General features: G+C 48.5%; 1 protein-coding gene across 1 annotated transcript in view; it reads right to left on the bottom strand.

The window, feature by feature from the left end:
* Tango10 (transport and golgi organization 10) overlaps nt 1-2,195 on the bottom strand; it is a 77,930-nt gene extending 75,735 nt beyond the window's left edge. The window contains exon 1 of the mRNA XM_075877475.1: nt 2,021-2,195. The gene's annotated coding sequence lies outside the window, so the exon portion shown is untranslated. The remainder of the gene's footprint in view (nt 1-2,020) is intronic.
* Between the last annotated feature and the right edge of the window lie 20,800 nt (nt 2,196-22,995).

Raw genomic sequence — 22,995 nt, 5'->3', positions numbered from 1 at the left:
ATCATTGAATTGGTGACGCAATAAGCTCTTTTTGTGAATTCATTCTATAGTTATTTGAAAAATTGTTTCAGAACCCCTTTAAAATATTTGTAAGTTGGCTTTCCTGAGAGAATATTTTCCACACAAAACCCCTCCGTCCCATACTGCTTTTCTAGCACTAAGTGAGCTCACTCCTCTACAATCAAACGAAGGTGTGCAAGCACCACACCACAGAGACCTTTCAAATGTTACTGCAGGAATGACAGGCTTCATAGTAAGTTCTTACAGTGTACACAGAGAAAAGAAGAAAATAGAGGCAGGGACAAGCCTTGCAACGGAAAAAAATCTTTTCCTGCCAATCTGTGGTCACAGCTGTTTGTGTGGAAAACAAACTCGTGCATGCAAACAGGAACCATTTTGCAAGGTGTCATTTCAAACTTGTTGGTCCATACCAGCTCGCAGAAAACACCAGTGGCACATGTTGTGGTCTTGTTTTCAAGTGATGTCTCCTTCTGCCGACACTGTTCCTACTAAGCTTTCGCTGGACAGACAGCTTAGCATATTACTACTTAAACATTTATACAAGCCTGGAGAGCGCAACAACACACAGATGCGGTTGTTTGTCAACATAGCAGCTCGCATTGAGGTGCTTGCAGATGACACAACAGATACTCTGTACATTGCTGTCCCTGTGCACACAGCATGCACAGATACGCTATGTGCACTGGGTGTATATACACACATTCGTTCTGCTACTTTAAAGAAAATTGTAACTGCACTCAAGCACTCGTCTAAACTACAGAATGTAACGCATTATACCCAGCACTGAACTCGGTGCAATATTGTCACACGATGTGTCATTAATTTTAAATGTCACTTCACCAAAAGGATTCGCAAATAATGTGCACGGCAACATTTTTTCGTGAAGGAAAAAGGGTTGCCGTGCACATTATTTGCGAATGCGCTGAGCATTATTGGCACACGGCAACCCTTTTTCCTTCACGAAAAAATGTTGCAGTATTGCAGTGGAGTATGCAGCCTTGTAATGAAAAAATCTCTCACACACGCACACACGTATGATATATATATATATACCTAGAACAAAAGTTATGCAGGGTCCGGGAAAGATTATCCGTATAGGGAAGAAGACGCACGTCGTACGAAGTGATTTTATTGACGTTTCGGCCGTGGGTCCGGCCTTCATCAGAATCAGGAATGCATACGCATTCTGATGAAGGCCGGACCCACGGCCGAAACGTCAATAAAATCACTTCGTACGTGCGTCTTCTTCCCTATACGGATATATATATATTCAGAACGGTATGCGTTGTTGTAACTTAGCTCGAACAAACCACTTGGTTTAGCTTAACTTCTATCGTGCATTTGGGAAAACATCTTTCACGGTTATCTCTCATTTTTTTTTCTGCCACACGTCAGAATCCACGTCAAAAGTGGGGACTTCGCACGTTCATATTACCGCTAAGTATACGCAGATTGTCTCACAGACAATCGCGAATTACTTGAGCGGTTGTCAGAGGACTGTAGTTACGTACGACGACGCACCTGAGAAGTGGCGAATCAGTTGCCTTGTGCCAATAAAATTTGATAGCAAACCGCAATGTAGAAGTAAGTAAACGCTCAGCGATTTCGGTGGTAGTAACTTAATAATGCTCAGCGCATTTGCGGTCGTCTAAGCTGAAAATAAGGAAATGTCCGCATCGCATCAATTCGCGATATATGTAAGAGCCATCGGTATATATGAAAACAGTCTTCAGGCGACTACTCTTGATGTAATCAAAGCGTCGGAATAGAACATAATTTGCAAATAAAAAGGTGCACAGCTCTCCTGGTTTCAGTTGTCAGCGGAACGGAACCACCAAACGTGCAGCCAGTCTTTCAAACCGAAAGCCCGACTGCGCCAAGGGTTGCACCGCTGAGTAACCAGAAAAGTGATTTGCTAACGGGATCGAGCAGATATTCGTCACTTTCTTTTTGTAGAACGACTTGAATTATAAGAAACTAAATGAAACGCAGAGCTCACCTGATAGACAGGAGGACGCATTTGCTCAGCTACACAAACGGCACCGCCGAGGTTTCGCAGCCAAATGTAAACAGTGATTATTCTTCAACTGTTGTGTTGATTGAAGTATTGAAATAAAAAAACTGTCCGTTATTTTTAAAATTATTTTCAAATCATATGCGTTTGCATTAAAGAAAGCCGTTTTGAGAGCCATGCAGGAAGGAAATACTGTTGTGTGTGTGTGTGTGTGTGTGTGTGTGTGTGTGTGTGTGTGTGTGTGTGTGTGTGTGTGTGTGTGTGTGTGTGTTTGTGTGTGTGTGTTGTACAAGGAGGTTAATCATGACAACGTTGATCATGAGCAAGGATGGATGGATGAAAAACTTTTATTGGGGTCCTGAAGGATTCCACCCTCGTTTTATAGGGGTAGAATCGCGGGCCGCTTCCACGTTGGGACGGGGAGGCCCAGCCTCACCGCCGCATCGTGGGCCTTCTGGACAGCCTTGAGTTGTTGTATGAATACCGGACTCGTGAGCATTAAATGAAAGGAGTTCTCAGAAAATTCTTCATTTTTTCTTTGTAAAGAGGGGCACCTCCAGAGCATGTGGTTAAAATCACTGCGATTCTGGCAGTCTGGACAAAGTTCTATAAAACATCTGGAGTGGCAATACCGGCCACCGCCAACAGCAGCAAGTGAAGCCGCTAGCGGCCATATTGCTAGAAGAAAAACGGGCGGAACCGTCATAGACCGCAATGGAATACGTGCGTTGCGCGCGTCGGTTTGCAGTTCCACGATAAAAAAAAATGAGATGAAAACCACTTTTAGATTACACATATGAATAAACGACTCTTCTTGTTTATGAAACAAATTATTTCATGCACCCATTGTCAGCTGCATGCTTTCGGATCAATTGTCTGTTGTCAAGGGATGCTTCGCATATCGAGCTTGCTGGCACACTATTGCGGTACAAAAAAGTTGTGGTATACATTGGGTCATTTAAGAAATGTGCCTGCAGATACTCAAGATCAAGGGGAACGCGACATTTGCTTGCCTCTTTCATATATGTGCTTGTGTGTGTGTCGCTCGGCAGATTACCAGATAATATATAAGGAAGTTAGAAAAGAAAGGTAATTAAATAAACTGGGAGTCACCAGTAATTTTTCTAGAGTTATCAAATTCTAACCAATTTACAGGTGGAACCAAAACCGAAGCACCGATGTCGCGTGCAACCGACAAACTCCAGGAGACGTACCCCAAATGAACTGTTTATAAGAACGATTGCAGTGGCGTTAGTTCTGCATAATATTCATCAACTTCCGTTGGCGACGTGTGTTGTCATGTCAAGCGCAGCCTTCCCTAGAAACAAGGTAGCTCGATGTTTGATATAACGCCACTCACTCATTTTGGCAACTTCGTCTATCGATCGACGTTTTGGTTTCGGTTTCTTCGGCAAGATATCGGCAAGATACAACGGATTTCAAAGGTGTCTTATCTTGTTTTAGACGCAATGTCTTATTTTTGTGACTACATTTTATTGATACGCAAGGAGGTTGAAACGAACAGGTTGTGGCAGGTGCGCTCGGAAAGTAGGAAAGATCGAAGGTGCAGTGCCAGGCCGCAGTCAGCTGATAGTCTGCCCTGTTCTGGCCAAGCAGCATTCTTTGAAGTTAATAGAACAGAGGTGCTCACCGTCCATAGCCCTCCAACTATTTCTTCGAACAGCACGTTCCCAGGCAGAACACAGCGCACTGTCTTTTGGAAACCTGTAACACGAATAATCACGGCATAAAATTGTTCTCTACATTTGCGAATTCCTTGATAAACATGCACCAAATTTGATATTCACTCACCAAAAAAAAAAATGCATGCACGCCATCAGTCTTGCCTTGTAAGACAACACCAGAAAACTTGGAATTCAAAGACCATTCAGACGTTCTACTCGTTCCAATGTTTAATATGTGTAGCCACAGACCACAATTAAGTCCTTCGTCCATAAACTTAAAACTCATGAACAACGTCATGTCAGCGAGCATTTAAAGCATCAAGTTACCTTCCATACAGCTATACGCATGTATTACACGCATGCGCTTCTTCGATATTGTTTCTAATTTAACAAAAGAAGCGGAAAAGCAGGCGATCGTCAGCGAACGAAGCAAGAATACTTACACGTGAAAGGTGATCCCAGGTGCCTTCTTGATTTGATTTGTGCAGCCATAAGCGACGCACGAAGTCACCATGGCCTTTTAAAATCTTTAACTGCTTTAGAAAAGCATGTCACAGCCTCCAAAGGCGACTGCGAGGGCGGAGCTACGAAGCGCACTTTGTCGTCTGCTTCCCAGTTTTTCCTCAATATGGCGGCGACCGGCGTCACTTATCGGGGCGCACCTCCACTCCAGAAGACATGTAGAACCTCCTTGGGTGATGCATGGGTGCAGTATTGGCACATAATTTTCGTGCACCTCCTCTGACGGTGCGGGCATGGGACAGACATCGTGCAGACGAGCGCAATAGCAGCGCAGCAAACGACACAATTCACGCGGCACATGTAGTATTGTACGCGCCTCAGTACGCAATGTGGGCTGTGTTTACACCTTTTCACAGGAGCGAAGAAACGCCGCCACAGAACACCTACCACGACGACGTGGGCTCCGTCGAGGCGGGCGAGCACCCATCCGCAGCTTTGGGGGCAACAGGTACTAAACTACACGGAGCCGTCCCAAGGAAGGCTCATGTGTTTCGAAAATTGGTTAGCAATCTTAAGTACTTGGTACACTACGATGGGAGAGCATATATAGCCATTCCGTGGGCCCGACAGGAATCGAGGGGGGGGGGGGGGATTGGAAAAAGCGGGTAACGATTTAGAGTACAGAGTACTCTACTATATGGGAGAGCTTAAAGCCGTCTCGTGGATACAAAGAGCTACATGGCTACACAATATGTGTGTAATATAAACAATAAACGAAGGTGAGAACACAAACCGTAATCGCAGCCGTCGAGCAGTGAAACAAATGTTTACATAAGCCTCCATGGTTTATCCAAATGCACGTTTAAAAGTTTACATGTCCAGCCAAATTGAATAATTAGTAACTTGTGCCCCTGAAACAGTTTTGACAATTAAATTACGCTTGCATTCTAACCTTTATTTAGGCCGCGAGAAGTCATAATATTGTTTAGTATTGGTATTGGTTTAGTATTGGTATTTAGTATTGTTTAGTATTGGTAATTAATATTGTTTAGTATTGGTACTCTTTTTTTACCTCTGTAACACAAGACAAGCCTTTCTCTTCTCACAGAATCTATCAGGGTAACTCGGATATGGGAAAGCTTTCGCCTCGCTTGCTCCGTAAAGTTTTTAAAGTTTTTCCTTCCTCCATGCGTAAAGGGGTCGTATATTCTATTTATATTATTCGCGAGCATGTAACAAAAAAGCCATCCCTAGTAAATTAAAAGAAATTTGATTTATAGCCCCATTCAAGGACTCGCTCGCTGGATTCCGTGTCGACCGGTTGTGCCCTCGCGATCTCTGACGCCAGCGTAGCTCTGGCCGACTGGGCTCGCCCTACGTCACCTCCTGACGCCGACCTCCGACGACAGTGTAGTTCTGACCGACTGGACTTGCTCTACGCCATCTCCTGACGCCGACAAGAGCTCTCGCGAGTGGTGCCCCGTCCTCGGACTCCTGCGACCGTGTTTCCATCTTTCTTATCTCTCCTATCCCCTCGATATGTCGTGGCTTTCTCGCTTACCTCATCTCTCTTTCTCTCTCTCTCTGCACTTTTATTCCTATCCTTTTAATTCCTCCTCACCCCCATCTCTTGTGAGCTACTGCTGAGGTGTCACACCCTGATGCAGACAGTTGCGGAGCTCACTTTTCTTTTCCTTCTTCTAAACATACCCCCCCCCCCCCTAGCCCCATTCCATGTTTGTAAACCAAGGAGGCTTTATAGAACCCCTGGAGTGGTAGCCCCGACCGCCGCCAAGGGCAGCAAGTGAAGCCGCCGCCGGCCATATTGCTAGAGGAAAAACAGGGCGGAACCGCCTTAGACCGCAAGGGAATACGTGCGATGCGCGCGTTGGTTCGCAGTTCCACGATAAAAGAAAAAATGAGATGGAAACCACTTTTAGGTTGCACCAACGAATAAATGCCTCTTCTGGTTAATTTAAACAAATTATTTCATGCACTCATTGTCAGCTGCTCGTTTTCAGAATAATCTGTTTTCGAGGGATGCTTCGCATATCGAGCTTGCTGGCGCACTGTATTACATTTGTGTTACTGGGAACTAGGTTTTTTGCAATAAAATAGTTACAGTGTTCAAAGAGGAACCACAAGCCAATGTGAAAAGCACTTATTCACTTCATTAGCCACGCATCTATCACGCCAAAATTTTATGAGAACCATGCATGTTTCGGCTGGTTGTCATTTTTGTCAAGCACCTACAGTGCGGATTTTTTAAAAAGTAAACGAATAGAAAAACACAATACAGCGCAGATATTGTGCTTTTTCTCTCTGTTTCGTCCTTGTTAAAAACGCACGAGGTGTGACAAAGTAACACTACAACATAGCACTGCGCGTATTGTTGACAGAATTTGGCGGTTCAGCCGTGCACCCACCTTCATTCAATAATTGTTGACTTATACGCGTCTGTAATTTATAAGTGAATGCACACACACACACACACACACACACACACACACACACACACATATATATATATATATATATATATATATATATATATATATATATATATATATATATATATATATATTGCTACGTGCCAGTGAATGGACCTGAAGAAGACAAAGCAGATAGACTGGCGCGAGCTAATCTGTGTGGCTGGCGCTGCTCGCCTAATCGGCTGTAAATACATCGGTGACTACCCCTCTGAGTCAGTCTCCTTCCCGCCTGACGCGAATCGTAAGGCGGGAGCTTGAAGCGACTGCTCCAGCTAAGGTGGGACCAACGTCCCCTGACACCTCTCCGCCAATTACGTTGCCTCTCATTCAAGCAGTCGTCCGGCAGGAAGTCGCCAGCTTGGGAATTCTCTCTATCTCACCGCCTCCCCGCACCGACTACCAACCCCGATACACGCCTGCACGTCCCTTCCCGACCGGCTCTCCTTCAACGTTCCGTAATCCGTCCGCATGGCGAACACACGATGACAAGCCGATATGCTTCTCGTGTCACAGAATCGGGCACATTTCTCGCCATTGCAGAAGTCGCTGGGGTCCTTCTGCACAACCGTCCTCTCGTCCCTTCTATGCACGTCCTGCCTATCGCCATGAGACCAGCCGCGACCATTTTGCCCAGGAACCTGCTTCTGAACACCGCTACTCCCGCTCTCCATCCCCCCAACGTCGCCAGTCTCGTTCTCCACAGCCCCGCCGACCATCTTCCCCCGCCTTCCCACGAGGTTCCCCGACGGAAAACTAAGCGTTGCAGCCCCCGGTGGTGGCGCTGCATCGCTCGGACTGACCGAAAATCCTCTTTTGACGATACCGACAAAACGGAACCTCATAGACGTACAAGTAGACGGCGTACATGTCACTGCTCTTGTCGACACCGGCGCCCAACTTTCCGTGATGACGAGTGATTTTCGCCGCAAGCTCAAGAAGGTTCTCACACCTGCGACCACTCAGTTCGTCCGTGTTGCGGATGGTGGAATAGCATCTATCGTTGGAATGTGCTCCGCTCGTGTGAGCATTGCGGATCGACACACAGTTGTTCTCTTCACCGTCCTTGATAAATGCCCCCACGACGTAATCTTAGGCCTCGACTTCCTGTCCGTGCATTCTGCCCTCATAGACTGTTCGACCAGTACGCTCCGTCTACACTTGCCCGCAACAGAACCTATTACACAACGGCCGAGTCGCCTCTGCACAACGGGACACGCGCGCCTTCCTCCACAGACACTGACCTACATAGAGCTCGTCTCAATACCACCAGTTCCCGACAGTGACTATGTTCTGACCCATATCACCGATGTCCTCATAAGCCGTGGCATTACATTACCGCACACCATTCTGTCCGTCGCAGGAAATTCTACGTGCCTCCCAGTTGTCAACTTTAGCTTGACACCTCAAGTTTTGCCACAAGGGATCTCTTTGGCGTTGCTCTGCACCTTAGAAGACAATGCGGTAGATGTTTTCGCGATGGCCGCCCCTTTTGACCCCCACGCTCAACATCAATCTGCCACTTGCTCCGACAGCGCTATTACTTCGATGATTGCTTCCAACTTAACGCCGCAGCAGACTGATGAGCTCCACCGGGTTCTGCTGTCCTACATCGACGTTTTTGACATCAGTGGCCGTCCGTTGGGGAAAGCTACCGGTATGAGCCACCGCATAAACACTGGTAATGAGCATCCTATTCGTAGGCGTCCATATCTGGTGTCGGTGGCCGAGCGTCACATCATCCAAAGTGAGGTCCACAAAATGCTCGCCAAGGACATCATTGAGCCATCCTGCAGTCCTTGGTCTTCTCCTGTAGTGCTAGTCCGTAAGAAAGACGGTGCATGGCGTTTCTGCGTGGATTATCGACACATAAACAAAATTACCAAAAAAGACGTCTACCCTCTGCCACGAATAGATGCTGCGCTTGATTGCCTCTATGGGTCCCACTATTTTTCCTCCATAGACCTTCGTTCCGGCTACTGGCAGATAGAGGTAGATGAAATGGACCGTGAAAAGACGGCATTCACCACCCCCGATGGCCTATATCAGTTCAAGGTCATGCCCTTCAGCCTTTGTAATGCTCCAGCCACCTTCGAACGAATGATGCACTCCCTGCTCAGAGGAATCAAATGGTCCACCTGTTTGTGCTACTTGAACGACATCATCGTCTTTTCACCAACATTTGAAACTCACATAGAGCGCCTCTCAGCCATCCTGGGAATCTTCCATCGCGCTGGCCTGCAGCTCAACTCGTCCAAATGTCACTTTGGACGCCATCAAATCACAGTGCTTGGCCATTTAGTAGACGCCAACGGTGTACAACCAGACCCGGCAAAAATCAGCGCCGTCAAAAACTTTCCTGTACCACGATCTGCGAAGGATGTACGCAGCTTTATCGGACTATGCTCCTACTTCCGACGCTTCGTTAAAAATTTTGCGCACATAGCGAGGCCGCTTACGCAGCTCCTCAAGAAAGAAGTCCCGTTTTCATGGGGCTCCGAAGAGGTTTCTGCGTTCTCGACTCCCGTCGCTCTTCTCACTACCCCTCCGATTCTGGCACACTTCAACCCTGCTGCCCCTACGGAAATCCGTGCAGATGCAAGTGGGCATGACATTGGTGCAGTGCTGGCTCAGAAACAACATGGCCATGATTGCGTTATTGCATATGCCAGCCGCCTCCTATCCGCCCCTGAACGTAACTATTCGATAACAGAGCGTGAGTGCTTGGCTCTTGTATGGGCGGTGGCGAAATTTCGACCTTATCTATACGGACGTCCATTTTCGGTAGTTACCGACCACCACGCACTCTGCTGGCTCAACTCTCTGAAAGATCCATCAGGCCACCTTGGTCGCTGGGCTTCGCGCCTGCAAGAGTTTTCCTATTCGGTGGTCTACAAATCTGGCCACCTACACCATGATGCCGATTGCCTCTCCCGGTACCCTGTCGACGATCCTGAGGACACTGACGAGCCCACGGAGAACTCTATCTTGTCAGTGTCCGACTTCCTTAATATTGGGGAAGAACAGAAGCGTGATCCAGAGCTGCTTGACATCATCAGCCGTATGGAATCCTCCATAAATGATGCTTCCGTCCGCTACTTTGTCATCCAAAAGGGTGTGCTATACCGTCGCAATTTCCGATCAGACGGGCCCGACCTTCTCATTGTTGTGCCTAAGCTTTTGCGCCGCTGTGTTCTCACCGAACTTCACGACGCCCCTACGGCTGGACACCTTGGCGTATCCCGCACGTACGAGCGCGTCCGGCGCCGTTTTTTTCTGGCCAGGCCTTGCTCGTTCGGTACGCCGATACGTTGCCACATGTGATCTATGCCAACGTCGTAAAACACCGTCGCTGCTACCCGCTGGCCATCTTCAACCAATTGACATACCCGCGGAACCATTTTACCGTGTTGGGTTAGACCTGCCTGGTCCTTTTCCCACATCAATATCGGGAAACAAATGGATAGCCGTTATTACAGACTACGCTACACGCTACGCTATTACGCGAGCTCTACCGACCAGCTGTGCAACCGACATCGCTGACTTCCTGTTACGGGACGTTATATTGATTCACGGTGCTCCGAGACAGCTTCTCACAGACCGTGGCCGTACATTTCTATCCAAAGTCATCGCCGACATTCTGCGTTCTTGTTCCACGCAACATACACTGACAACCGCTTACCACCCTCAAACAAACGGCCTCACGGAACGGTTTAACCGCACTTTAACAAATATTCTCGCTATGTACGTGTCACCCGACTACCGAGACTGGGACATTGCCTTACCCTACGCAACTTTCGCGTATAATTCATCCCGTCACGACACAGCGGGCTTTTCGCCGTTCTACTTATTGTACGGAAGAGAGCCGACTTTACCACTGGACACAGTCATCTCAGCTCAGGGCCTCGTCCACCAGCGAGTATGCCCGCGACGCGATTGCGCGAGCCGATCATGCCCGTCAACTCGCTCGCGCTCGGCTGATGGCGTCGCAAACCAACCAATGCCGTCGGTACGATGCTGAACATAGAGACGTACATTTCGCTCCCGGTATCCTCGTTTTACTCTGGTCCCCTCATCGTCGGCTGGGCCTATCCGAAAAACTTCTGTCTCATTACACGGGACCCTACCGTATATTGCATAACACCTGTCACTTACGAGATCAGCCCCATCTGTCCATCATCATCTACTATGCGGCCCAGTGATATCGTACACGTCTCGCGGATCAAGCCCTACAATAATGCGTCAGATACCGACCTTTAAAGCACCGGGACGGTGCCTCCGCCGCCGGGGGTCATGCTACGTGCCAGTGAATGGAGCTGAAGAAGACAGATAGACTGGCGCGAGCTAATCTGTGTGGCTGGCGCTGCTCGCCTAACCGGCTGTAAATACATCGGTGACTACCCCTCCGAGTCAGTCTCCTTCCCATAACAATATATATATATATATATATATATATATATATATATATATATATATATATATATATATATATATATATATATATATATATATATATATATATATATATATATATATATATATATAATTTAGCATGTCCGCAACGTTTTCTTCTATAATTTTTCTTTCAGTTAGAGACACGCGGTAGGGTCGGCGGTGTACAATAGATGTCCCAACAGTTTGAATTCGATGTGCTGTAGTATTAGTGCGGCCCAGCTTTGACGAGCAAATATCGAAAGAATTTGCATGTTTCTGTAACAATGCGAGCAGCTGCTGCCTCTGTGAATATGTCAATTCGCTGTCGAATATGTCGACAGCGTTTATTTGAGGAAAGACCTCGCAAAACAAACGGGCAGAGCCAGCACACAGAGGATGACGATGATGATGACCCAGAGTGGCAATGAGGGCAAAGAGACAAGCGGATGATGGTGATTGTGATTATGCAGGGATGAGGACGATGTAAGTTACAAATGCCCACACAAATGCCCACAACATATATATATATATATATATATATATATATATATATATATATATATATATATATATATATATATATATATATATATATATATATATATATATATATATATATATATATATATATATATATATATATATATATATATATATATATACGAGCCAGAGAGCCAGCCCACGTGACATACGATGATGGTGGTGGTGGTGGTGGTGGTGGTGGTGGTGGTGGTGGTGTTGCAGTGGTGGTGTTGCAGCAGGCGAGGTTAGCCTGGCCTGCATGGCCGGCAATTGTTCCGCCTGAGCATCTCCTGAATTTGAAAAATGTCACCACGTGTCAGACAGCCCAGTGTCTCGCAGGAAGACTAACAAAATTCGTTGCACGTTCATCCTAGTTGCTGCGGGTCCTTCAGGAAAGATGACGTCATCAACTGTCCGGTGACTATATATGACAGCCTTTTCGCAAGGTGCGGATCATCGCTGCTCTTTGCACATCAAACTGTGGGCAAAGCCAAATGAAATGTTCAATATCCCCGATGTCACCACAGAAGGCACAGAACGGGGAAGCGTATCTCCCAGTCTTGAATGACCAGGCCGGGGTGTATGCGGAATCGGTTCTTATGCGGTACAACAGCGTCGCTTGTTCACGAGAAAGTCCATGAATTACACATGCTTGGTGCGGAAACTTGTATATCGCCTTGAAATGATTGCGTATCACATCTTTGTGTTTTTGGTAAGTCTTGGGAGTTCTTACTTTTGGAATAGATGTACGTGCTTCGCATGCAAGGGCATCAGCCTTTTCATTGCCTTCAATGCCAACGTGGGATGGGATCCACTGGAACTTTATATTAAAACTGTTGCCATTTAGGTGTTTGATGGAGGAGTCCGCTAGGGGGCCAGGCAAGGCTGACGTGCCTCGCATGGGCTCCGTATTCTACGAAGTTTTTGACGAACCAAGACTGCTTTTCTGGTGCCAACAGTGGCCTCTCTTGAACTTCAGCAAGTTGCCGACGCTGCTGGTGAGTGCCTCAAACCTCTTTGTTCTTGAGGAGCTTTGCAAACATCAACTCTTGCTGAGCGGGGGAACGCCGCCTCGTTAGCCCTAACGCCACCGGCACCGGCGTCGGGCTCGCGCTTCGACGCGCGTGCACAAGTTTTTCGGCAACGCAATGACATACATGGTGAGTGGCACGGATTTACCTGCCACAGAATTCAACCCAGAAGAATGGAGTGCAGTCCCGAATGCCCGACAACGCTCACCTCGACAACAGTCAAAAGAAACTGAAGGAACGCAGTCAAGTAAAGCGGTGCCAGCTGCCGAAACGCCAGCACGCAAAACGGAATCACCGCCCAGCGTTTCCTCAAAGCTCGACAGCACAGCTGTGGCGCGTCCTCGCTTAAAACGACTGCCATGGTTGCCAGTCGATGACTTCAAGATTGTCTTTCGTCCGAGTGCGGGCGTAGATCTGGCCCAATACAACGACGTAGAGTTACGAGCGGCTGTAGTCGCCAAAAGCGGACTGCACTCTGTGGTTGCCGATGAAGATCTTGTGTGCACCAATCTGGCCAAAAATATTTTCACCGTGTCCACATCTTGCGCCGACCGAGTTGCCAACTATGCAAAAATACGAGAACTCACGCTACGTGGTAAAAAACTGGGATTTCACGCGTACATAGCTCCCCCGGACGGGGCACGGGCAGGGATCATCTACCGCGCTTGGAATGGGGAATCACCTCAGGACTTGCTTCAAGAATTACGTCGGGCGAATCCCCTTCTACCAATAGTCCAAGCAAGAGACATGGGGCGTACCTCACGCTCAGTGCTCATTCACTTCATGGCTGAGGAGCTTCCTCCGTCAGTCAAAATGTTTGGCATCCTCTACGCCGTTTTCAACTTTCGACCGAAGGTGGAAGCGTGCCTAAACTGCAGACAAGTCGGCCACCGACGAGATGTATGCCCTTTGCCAAATCGCCTCACGTGCTCAAGCTGCGGACAGAAACACCCGGAGGACTATCCCTGCACCCCGCAGTGCGTCATCTGTGGGGACGCTCACAAGACGGGTGACAGGGCATGCAAGCAACGCTTTCAGCGTGGCTTCAGCCGTCTCTCTCGGCCACGACAAAGGCCGCAACAAGAGCACCAGCAGGAGCAGCCCGAGTTCCAGCTCGAGAAGGAGTCTTTTCCAAGCATCGACGATAGAAATCGTAGCAGCAGAAGCAAGAGTCCTGGACGAAACCGTAGCAGCATAAGGAGGAGTCCTGGACGAAACCGTGGCAGCAAAGGCAAAAGCTCTGGACGAAGTGCATCACAAAGCCGCGACTTCAGCACCAAACCCGAAAAGGTGAGCTGGGCAAAGCAAGCCTCCTGCTCCTGTTGTATGCTCTCTGACGCTAAAGGAAATTCTAAAACTAAGGAGACTATCGAACGTCTAATGCGAGAGAATCAAGAGTTAAAGCCCTGAGGGTATTCTAATAAATAAATAAACAGTTGGCTCTGGTGCTGGAACGTTTAAGTACACTTACAGCTGCCCCACCCGCGTCTTCTCCACCCCTATCTATCTCCCCCTCTGTCATAGAGCCTGATATGGCAGCAAAATCAGGGACCGATATTATAGATTCCTCTCCACAGTCAGCAAAAAAGAAAAGGACAGAGCAACCCGAGTCATCGGAGGACGATTTTAAAAGCACCAGTAAAAAAATTCGGAAAGAACACCGCGAACTCAAACAAAAGGTTGATTTAGGCTTTACGCAAATTGCTGAACGCTTCAATAAGATAGAGAGTATTCTAGACGTGTTAGTTGCTCGGCTCGAATCTCTCCCACAATCTCAACCCTCTCCAGCGCCTTCGCAGCCATAGCCCCCTCCTGCACCCTTGCCTCATCTTCACCCTCTCCACTCTGCATATGGCAATGGAATTGTCGTGGATTAAGAAACAAGAGAGACAACCTCTCACTTTATACACAGTGGTCGACACGGGCCCCTGATGTTGTCTCCGTACAGGAGCCTTTAAAAGCTTGCAAACTCCTCGGCTATCAGGCTGTACATTCGCATCCTAGCTCCCCATGGGCTACCACATATATACAGAGAAATATCTCGTTTATAGCGCATGATCTTTCCGATCTTTACAGTGACTGCCTTCTTCTTGAACTTCTCCCACGTCGTACAGGACAAGGCACATATTTTATTTTGAATATTTATTCTCATCCTAGAGATGGCCTCACTGCTGTTTTTGAAGCAATTGATAGAGCCATTCAAATAGCAAACTCTGCTCCCATAGTTGTAACGGGTGACTTTAATGCCCCGCACGTAGATTGGGGTTACAGGAGAAACACTCGGAAGGGCACCAGCCTTCTTCAATACATTCAGCGAAACAGGTGCACTCTAGTCACTGACTGCATGCTACCAACACGAATTGGCAACAGTGTGAGCAGAGATACCACCCCTGACCTTACTTTCACTAAAAATGTGCGACAAGCTAACTGGACACACAGTGGGGTCAACCTCGGCAGTGATCATTACATCCTAACAATTACACTGCCCCATGCCAATTTTCGTCCACAGTTTCATTTAAAACATATTGTTGACGGATAAATTTCGCGAAATTCGAGACCGAAACCCGAAAAAAGAAATTCAAGACTACAAAGACTGGGCGTCTCAGCTTAAACAGGATGTAGCTCTTAGCGAAAAAGTAGCCCCCGCAGCACATATCCGTGATCCAGTAGACAGCAGGCTACTCCACCTATGGGAGGCCTATCAGAGCTTGGAGAAACGATGGCTCAAGCAAAAATATAATCGTAAACTAAAACGCAAAATGTCACAAACACTCCAGCTTGTAACTGAACACGCGGCCGAGCTTTCATCGCAGCAATGGAACCAGATATGTAACCGGCTCGACGGTACTCTACATATGAAGAACTCTTGGTCCCTGCTTCGCCATATGTTAGATCCATGCTCCTCGCGATGTGAAAGTAATAAGCGAATTACGAAACTCTTGTTTGAAGTAGAAAAACAAGGGCAAGACGTTGAAACTGCTCTTAAAACAACGTATTTCCCTGGCCCAAGGCGAGAATCGTTACCTTCCTACAATGGAGCTCCCAATGCAGACTTGGATGCACCAATTGCAGAGGCGGAAGTTTGGGCTGCCCTAAGCAAACTTCGCACCACATCTGCTCCAGGACTAGATGGAATTACTAACAAAACACTCCGAAATTTAGACTCCAAGTCAGTGGCAGCTCTTACCGATTACATGAATCAACAATGGGAGCAGGGCACGCTGCCCCAGGAATGGAAGTCAGCTAAGGTGACTTTCATACCCAAACATAATAAGCCGTTAGACCTTAATAATTTGAGACCGATCTCTCTTACCTCATGTACTGGAAAATTGATGGAGCATGTAATTCTCAATCGTCTTAATCGCTACACGGAACAAGAAAAACTGTTTCCATCCACCATGTACGGCTTCCGAGCGGGACTCTCCACTCAGGATGTCATGCTGCAGCTTAAGGAGGACGTGCTAAATCCTACTTTTCCACACATCACCAGAGCCATCCTTGCATTGGACCTGACTAAAGCTTTTGATAATGTTTCTCAGTCCTCGATTTTACAATCTCTTAGTGAACTAAACGTAGGCTCTCGCACGCACAGGTATGTCTCTGCCTTTCTCAGCAATAGGTCCGTCTGCCTACAGTTGGGCACTTTCAAAACCGATCCCTTCATGCTAGGTTGCAAGGGAACGCCCCAGGGATCGGTTTTGTCCCCGTTCCTTTTTAACGTTACTCTCATACCGCTAGCGCGGGAACTTGCCAAACTTTCTTCTATCAATCACTCCTTGTACGCGGATGACATCACCATCTGGGTCAATACTGGCAACCATGGCGAAATCGAATCGAAGCTTCAGTTGGCCGCTGACATTGTTGTTAAACACGCCAACAATATTGGGCTCACCTGCTCGGCGGCTAAATCGGAACTCCTAGTAATTGACTTTAAAAAGCAAGATACATGTCACATTCAAGTCATGCTTGATGACACCCCTATTCGCAGGGTCCATAAAATGAATATTTTAGGCCTTAATATTTCCGAAAATGGCTCGAACGCTGACACAATAAAGTTAATCCGCTCCTCAGTTCAAAATACAGCTTCCCTCATTAAGCGCATATCCAATCGTCATCGCGGCATGAGGGAAGCAGACACACGCCGCCTCATACAGGCCTTTTGCCTATGCAGAATTACCTATTCTATCCCCTACCTCTATCTCTCACTTACGGAGACCGAGCAACTTAACAGACTCATTCGTAATGCCTATAAAACTGCGCTCCATCTCCCTAAATCAACAGCCACGGATAAACTACTTCAACTTGGGGTGCACAACACTCTGGGAGAGCTTGTAGAGGCGCATCTTTTCAGCCAATATCAAAGACTATCACTCTCAGAAACAGGGCAGGTACTCCTGCACCGACTTGGAATGAACGTTCCTGGTCACACCACGGCCACGCACGCAGTTCCCGTCACTGTTAGCAGCAACCTATTAATTCCGCCACTCCCCAAAAATACTCACCCAGAACATAATCGGGCGCGACGGGAAGCCAGAGCCAAGTCCCTTCAGAAGCGCTTCCCTCCTAATTCTCCCGCAGTCTATGTAGACGCGGCCGAATATGTAGATCATCGAGCTTTCGCGGTAGCCGTCGTAGATGGAAGCCGTCGTAGATGGAAGAGACTCGGCTTCATTGGTGACCTTCGTGTTTGAAGCCGCCTGAGGGACTCCCATCGCCAAGCGAAGGCCCTTTCTGTGCACTGCCTCTAGGCGTTCGAACTGGCTTGGTGATGGTGATATCAGGGGCAGCTGACAAAGAATGCGGCTCGTTATAAGCGCATCATTCAATTTAAGCATGGACGTAGGATTGTTGCCCCAACGGACCCCTGCCATGCGACGAAGAGCGTTGATCCTTTGCACTGATGCAGTGACTATACCATCAACCGCACGTCGCCATAATAGCTTGTTGTCGATGGTAATGCCCAGGAAACGGACACTTGTTGCACAACGAATTGAGTGGCCTCGAATATTCAGCGACAGTTGTGTTGACTTCCGTCGCGCTCCCGGGAAGAGCATGAAGGCCGATTTTTCCGCTGATAAAGATAGGCCAAGTGTCAACAAGTGACGCTCAATGATTGAAATAGCGCTCTGTGCTATCCGGGCCAAACGTTTGTGCTGGTACCCTGAGATCCAAATGCAGATGTCATCGGCGTAGATGGATATTTTAACTGCTTTCAGAGCTAAGTGCAGAGTGTCGGGAAGGCTGGCCATGGCAGCGTTAAAAAGCAAGGGAGATAGAACACTTCCTTGTGGGACGCCGAGGAAAACGCGTCTCTCTTCGCTCGTTACATTTCCAAGCTTAACACGGACACAGCGGTCTCTGAGAAATTCATGTACGAACCGAAGAGCATTTCCCGACACACCCATGGCTTGGAGCCCGTTCACAATGCCTGCCTGAAGCACACAATCATATGCCTTGGCAACGTCCATGAAGACGGCATGAAGACGATAATGATCACTACAATGGTTTGGTCATACAGATGAAGATGAAGTACATAGTCAGCGCACCCACTATTTTTCCCCCCTTCGCGAAAGAGGACAGCAAGTTAGAAAGGGTTGGGACGCCGAATATATCGTTTCAGTCGAGAGACGTGGGCGATCTCGTTGCGGCGGCGACGGTGATAAGGAGCCGCGTTGACAGGAGCAACACGATAGTTGACTTCAGATGTTCGTGCCAGGACGGTGTATGGACCGAGATATCGGTGAAGGAATTTTTCGCAGAGCCCAGGTGCACGAACAGGCGTCCACAAAAGGACTTCGTCGCCTGGGCGGAACACAACAACTCGACGCTTTGCATCAATGTCGATTTTTCTCTTGTCCTGAATGGTAGCAGTGTTGGCGCGGGCGATTTCACGGCAGCGGGCGACGCGAGCGGCGAACTCTTCCGGGAGGGATGAAGATGGATTGGAAGATGTGGACAAAAAGGTGGTGTCCAGAACAAAAGTCGGGACACGGCCATACACGAGAAAAAAAAGAGCTGAAATGCGTTGTGCGCTGTATGGCAGTATTATATGCGAACGTGACGAAAAAAAGTGAAGTGTCGCAGTTTTTGTGATCCGGTTGCACGTGAATAGAGATCATGTCGGACAAAGTTTGGTGAAAACGCTCAGTCAGACCATTAGTTTCTGGGTGATATGCTGATGTGGTCTTGTGGATGGTGTTAGAGGCCCGGAGGACTTCAGCAAGGACATGTGAAAGAAATGTCTTGCCACGGTTACTAAGAAGCACACATGGTGCGCCATGTCGTAAAATAATGGCGCGAAAGGAAAAAATCGGCTACTTCAGAGGTAACACCAAACGAAAGAGCTGCCGTCTCCGCGTAGCGAGTAAGGTGGTCCACGGCAGTAACAATCCAACGGTGACCGGCTGGCGTAAGCGGAAGAGGTCCGTATAAATCTATGCCCACAAATTCAAAGAGAGTGGACGGTCCCGCGGGAAGAGACGTGGTACGTTTTTGGTGCTGGCATGACGCGCAGGAAGTGACGTACTTGGCGACAGAAGTGCAGAGGCCAGGCCAAAAGCAGCGAGTCTTGAGCGGTCGTAAGTCTTGTGGAACCCTAAGTGGCCAGCTGTCGCATCATCATGAAACGCTTGTAAAACTTCCAGATGAAGTGAGCGAGGAATGACGGGAACCCATCGGTTACCGAGAGGATGGTAAATTTGCCAACGTAATGTTCCATCTTGAAGCTTGAAACGGGCAATTTGTCGTCTTAGGCGGCTGTTTGGAGCACGCGATAAGCCAGTGAGCCGATCGATGATTGTGTGGCATTAGGTATCGGCATGTTGGAGCGAGGCGAGATCTGTGGACGAGAGAAGGTCCGCTGAGGCAACTATTTGTTTCAAAGCAGCAGACGTCTGTTTGGTCACTTAGGTGGGCGGTGACAAACAGATGGAAGGTGACACTTCGGTGCTTTGCGAGAGCGGGCAGCGTGACAAAGCGTCGGCATCTTGGTGCTGTCGACCCGACCTATATGTGACGCTGTAGTCATACTCTTGCAATCGTAGTACCCAACGGCCAAGACGTCCCGACAAATTTTTGAGAGACGATAACCAATACAGAGCATGATGGTCAGTCACTATTGTGAAATGCCGGCCGTATAAATAAGGGCGAAACTTTTGTACGGACCACACGATGGCGAGACATTCTTGCTCAGTGATACTGTAATTTCGCTCAGCAGGTGGCAGAGTACGGCTCACGTAGACCACGACTTGTTCTTCGGAAGCGTGGTTCCGCTGAAGAAGGACAGCACCGATGCCAAGTCCACTTGCGTCAGTGTGTAGCACAGTAGGTGCTGCAGGGTCGAAATGGCGAAGCACTGGCCGTGATGTGAGGCATCGCTTGAGGGTGTGAAAAGCGGCTTCGCAGTCATCCGACCAGACAAATGGTGCGCTCGTGGTCAGAAGTTTGTGCAGAGGAGCCGCGATAGTAGCGAAATCACGTACAAAGCGGCGGAAATACGACGTCAAGCCAAGAAAGCTGCGGAGGTCTTTGGGTGTGGTTGGTGTAGGAAAGTGCAGTATTGCGGGAACCTTGTCGGGATCGGGCTCAACGCCATGTTTACTGACGACGTGACCTAACACATTGATGCTGTGACTGGCAAACCGACACTTCTTAGTGTTGAGCTGGAGACCGGCCTTAGCTAAACACGTGAGGACTTCGTCTAGCCGTTCCAGGTGTTGTGAAGAGCTGCACGAAAAGATGACAATGTCGTCCAGGTAGCGAAGGCACGTCTTCCATTTTAATCCCCGCAGTACCGTGTCTATCATTCTTTCAAATGTGGCTGGGGCGTTGCATAGGCCAAAAGGCATCACATTGAATTCTAAGAGCCCATCTGGCGAAGCAAACGCAGTCTTCTCTTTATCAGACTCTTGCATCAGAATCTATAGCTGCCAATAACCAGAGCGCAAGTCGAGACTTGAAAAGTACTCGGCACCTTGTAAAGTATCAAGAGCGTCGTCAATGCGAGGCATTGGGTAGACGTCCTTACGAGTAATTTTGTTGAGTGATCTGTAATCAATGCAAAACCGTACCGAGCCATCCTTTTTTTTTTACTAGTACGACAGGAGAAGACCATGCGCTTGTCGAAGGCCTGATGACGTTGCGCGCGAGCATGTCGTTGACTTGTTCTTCTATAAGCACGCGTTCAGAAGCCGACACACGGTAAGGGCGGCGACGAATGACATGGGATCCATCGGTGTCGATACGATGGGCGGCCACTGTTGTTTGACCCAGACCTTCGGAACAAACGTCAAAGCAAGTTTTGTGCTTCATTAATAACGCTAGCAAGACATCAGTTTGCGTTGGGTTGAGATGTTCACACAAAGTGGCCTTGAGAGCAGGAGATTTATCTTCTGCTGGCATACACTTTGAGAATGACGAAGCAGATGAACCAGTGACGACACAAACCGGTGCTTCTTCGGTAATGCTGGCAACAGTGGTCCCCTCTGGCAGAAGCAGTGGTTCTGGCGTCGTGTTGCAGGCTGTGATGCTTGCGTGACCACGGGAGAACCGCACTAAACAAGATGCGATGGCGATCCCTCGAAAAATGCAGCGCTGGCAAGGAACAACCACACCGTCACCATCTAGAATGTCTTGTGACTTGATCGTAAGGACGCGTTCTTGTCCGGGAGGCCGGAGGAAATCCGCAGTTGTCACAAGATTGGCCGATGAAAGGTCAACAGTAGGAAAAAGCTTAGTGTCCGTAATACGAATGAGGGGCCGACCACACGAAATTACAGCATACGCCGCTGACAAAAAGTCCCAGCCTAAGATTATCGGATGAGCACACGAAGACAGCACAGCTAATTGTACGTGATGACGGATTCCATCTATGAGAACACGAGCAGTGCACAATCCAGTCGGGCAAATCGGGCTGTCATAGTGCCGCATAACATGGAACCGGAATAAGGAGTTAGCACTTTACGCAGGCGAAAACACAATTCACGATCAATTACCGAAATGGCGGCTCCAGTGTCTATAAGGGCATCAACAAAAACACCTTCCACACAAACAGGCAGTAAATTAGCTAGGCGAGACGGAGGAGTTGTAACGCTTCGACAACAAGCAGTTTCCTCTCCAAAAACTGCACGTTCTAGTTTTCCGAGTCCAGACAGACCGGCGCGAGACGCAGGGATGATGACGTACGCCGAACAGTGATGGAAAACGGCGGCGAGATGAACGAGAAGGATGAGGTCCAGCTTGAGACCGTGTAGGGGAGGGCGACCGACGGGATGTGGACGGATACGGTGCGGGATCGTACTCATCGGGTCTCGGGGCAAAGTCTCTTTCGTAAGCTGGGTAACCACGTCGTTCATCCTGCTGACGGCGGCGGCAGAAACAGGATATATGACCCCTTGTGCCACAGTAGAAGCAGATGGGGCGTGGAGGACGCCATGTAGAATAGTGGCGTGGCCTTGGCACTTGCGTTGTCATCGTAGCCACATGGTCGCATCCGACGTCCGCAGGCACGGTTGGAACTGTTGCAGGGGCCCGTGATGCAACTTCTGAGCGCTTCCCAGTGCCTTAAGGCACTGGGAAGCGCACAGGAGACGGGGCATGTGCAGCGCTTGTCATTGATGCCAGTTCGTCCTTGATTATCTCACGCAGGTTGGGAGGAGGTATGCGGACAGACGCAATGGTTGGGTTGCCTGGAATAAGGCCGTGGAGTTCTTCTCTGACAATTGTGTGGATAAAGGCCCGCAATTTATGCTCTCCGGTAAAGCGAGCGTCACAGGAGGCATGTGGAAGGCGCATGGAATGAAGCGCGTCCAGGCGTTGGCATGTGGTGATAACGTCCCAGACGGTAGTTGGATTCTGGATCACGAGAGCATTGAAGGCCACAGAGTTGATACCTTTCAGTAGATGTCGGATGCGATCAGCCTCCGTCACGTCATTTTGTGCTCGGCGACAAAGAGCCAGAATATGTTCAATGTAAGACGTATACGATTAGTCGTCTCCCTGGATGCGGGTTGCGAGCTTATGTTTCGTTATCGAACAGCATCCTGCAGGCGTACCAAATACCTGACGGAGACGCCCCGTGAAGGCCGACCAATTGGAGAAGTCGCTCTCGTGGTTGTAATACCAGGTTTTAGCGACGCCATCGAGGGAAAAAGGAACGTAGCGCAGTTTGTGCGCCTCGTCCCAATAGTTACGAACACTGGTTCGATCCTAACTGTCCAGCCATTCTTCGACGTCTTCGTTGCGAAGGCCGGAAAATACCGGAGGGTCTCTGTGAGAGGTACTCACGGTGTAGTGAAGTCTAAGTGGCTGAGAAGGAGCGGTTGCAGCAGCGGACGCGT

Source organism: Rhipicephalus microplus, chromosome X (genome assembly GCF_043290135.1).
Source record: "Rhipicephalus microplus isolate Deutch F79 chromosome X, USDA_Rmic, whole genome shotgun sequence".
Classification (NCBI taxonomy): Eukaryota; Metazoa; Arthropoda; class Arachnida; order Ixodida; family Ixodidae; genus Rhipicephalus; species Rhipicephalus microplus.
Note: the sequence above shows the minus strand (reverse complement) of the source record. Positions and strands in the feature narration are given on the sequence as shown.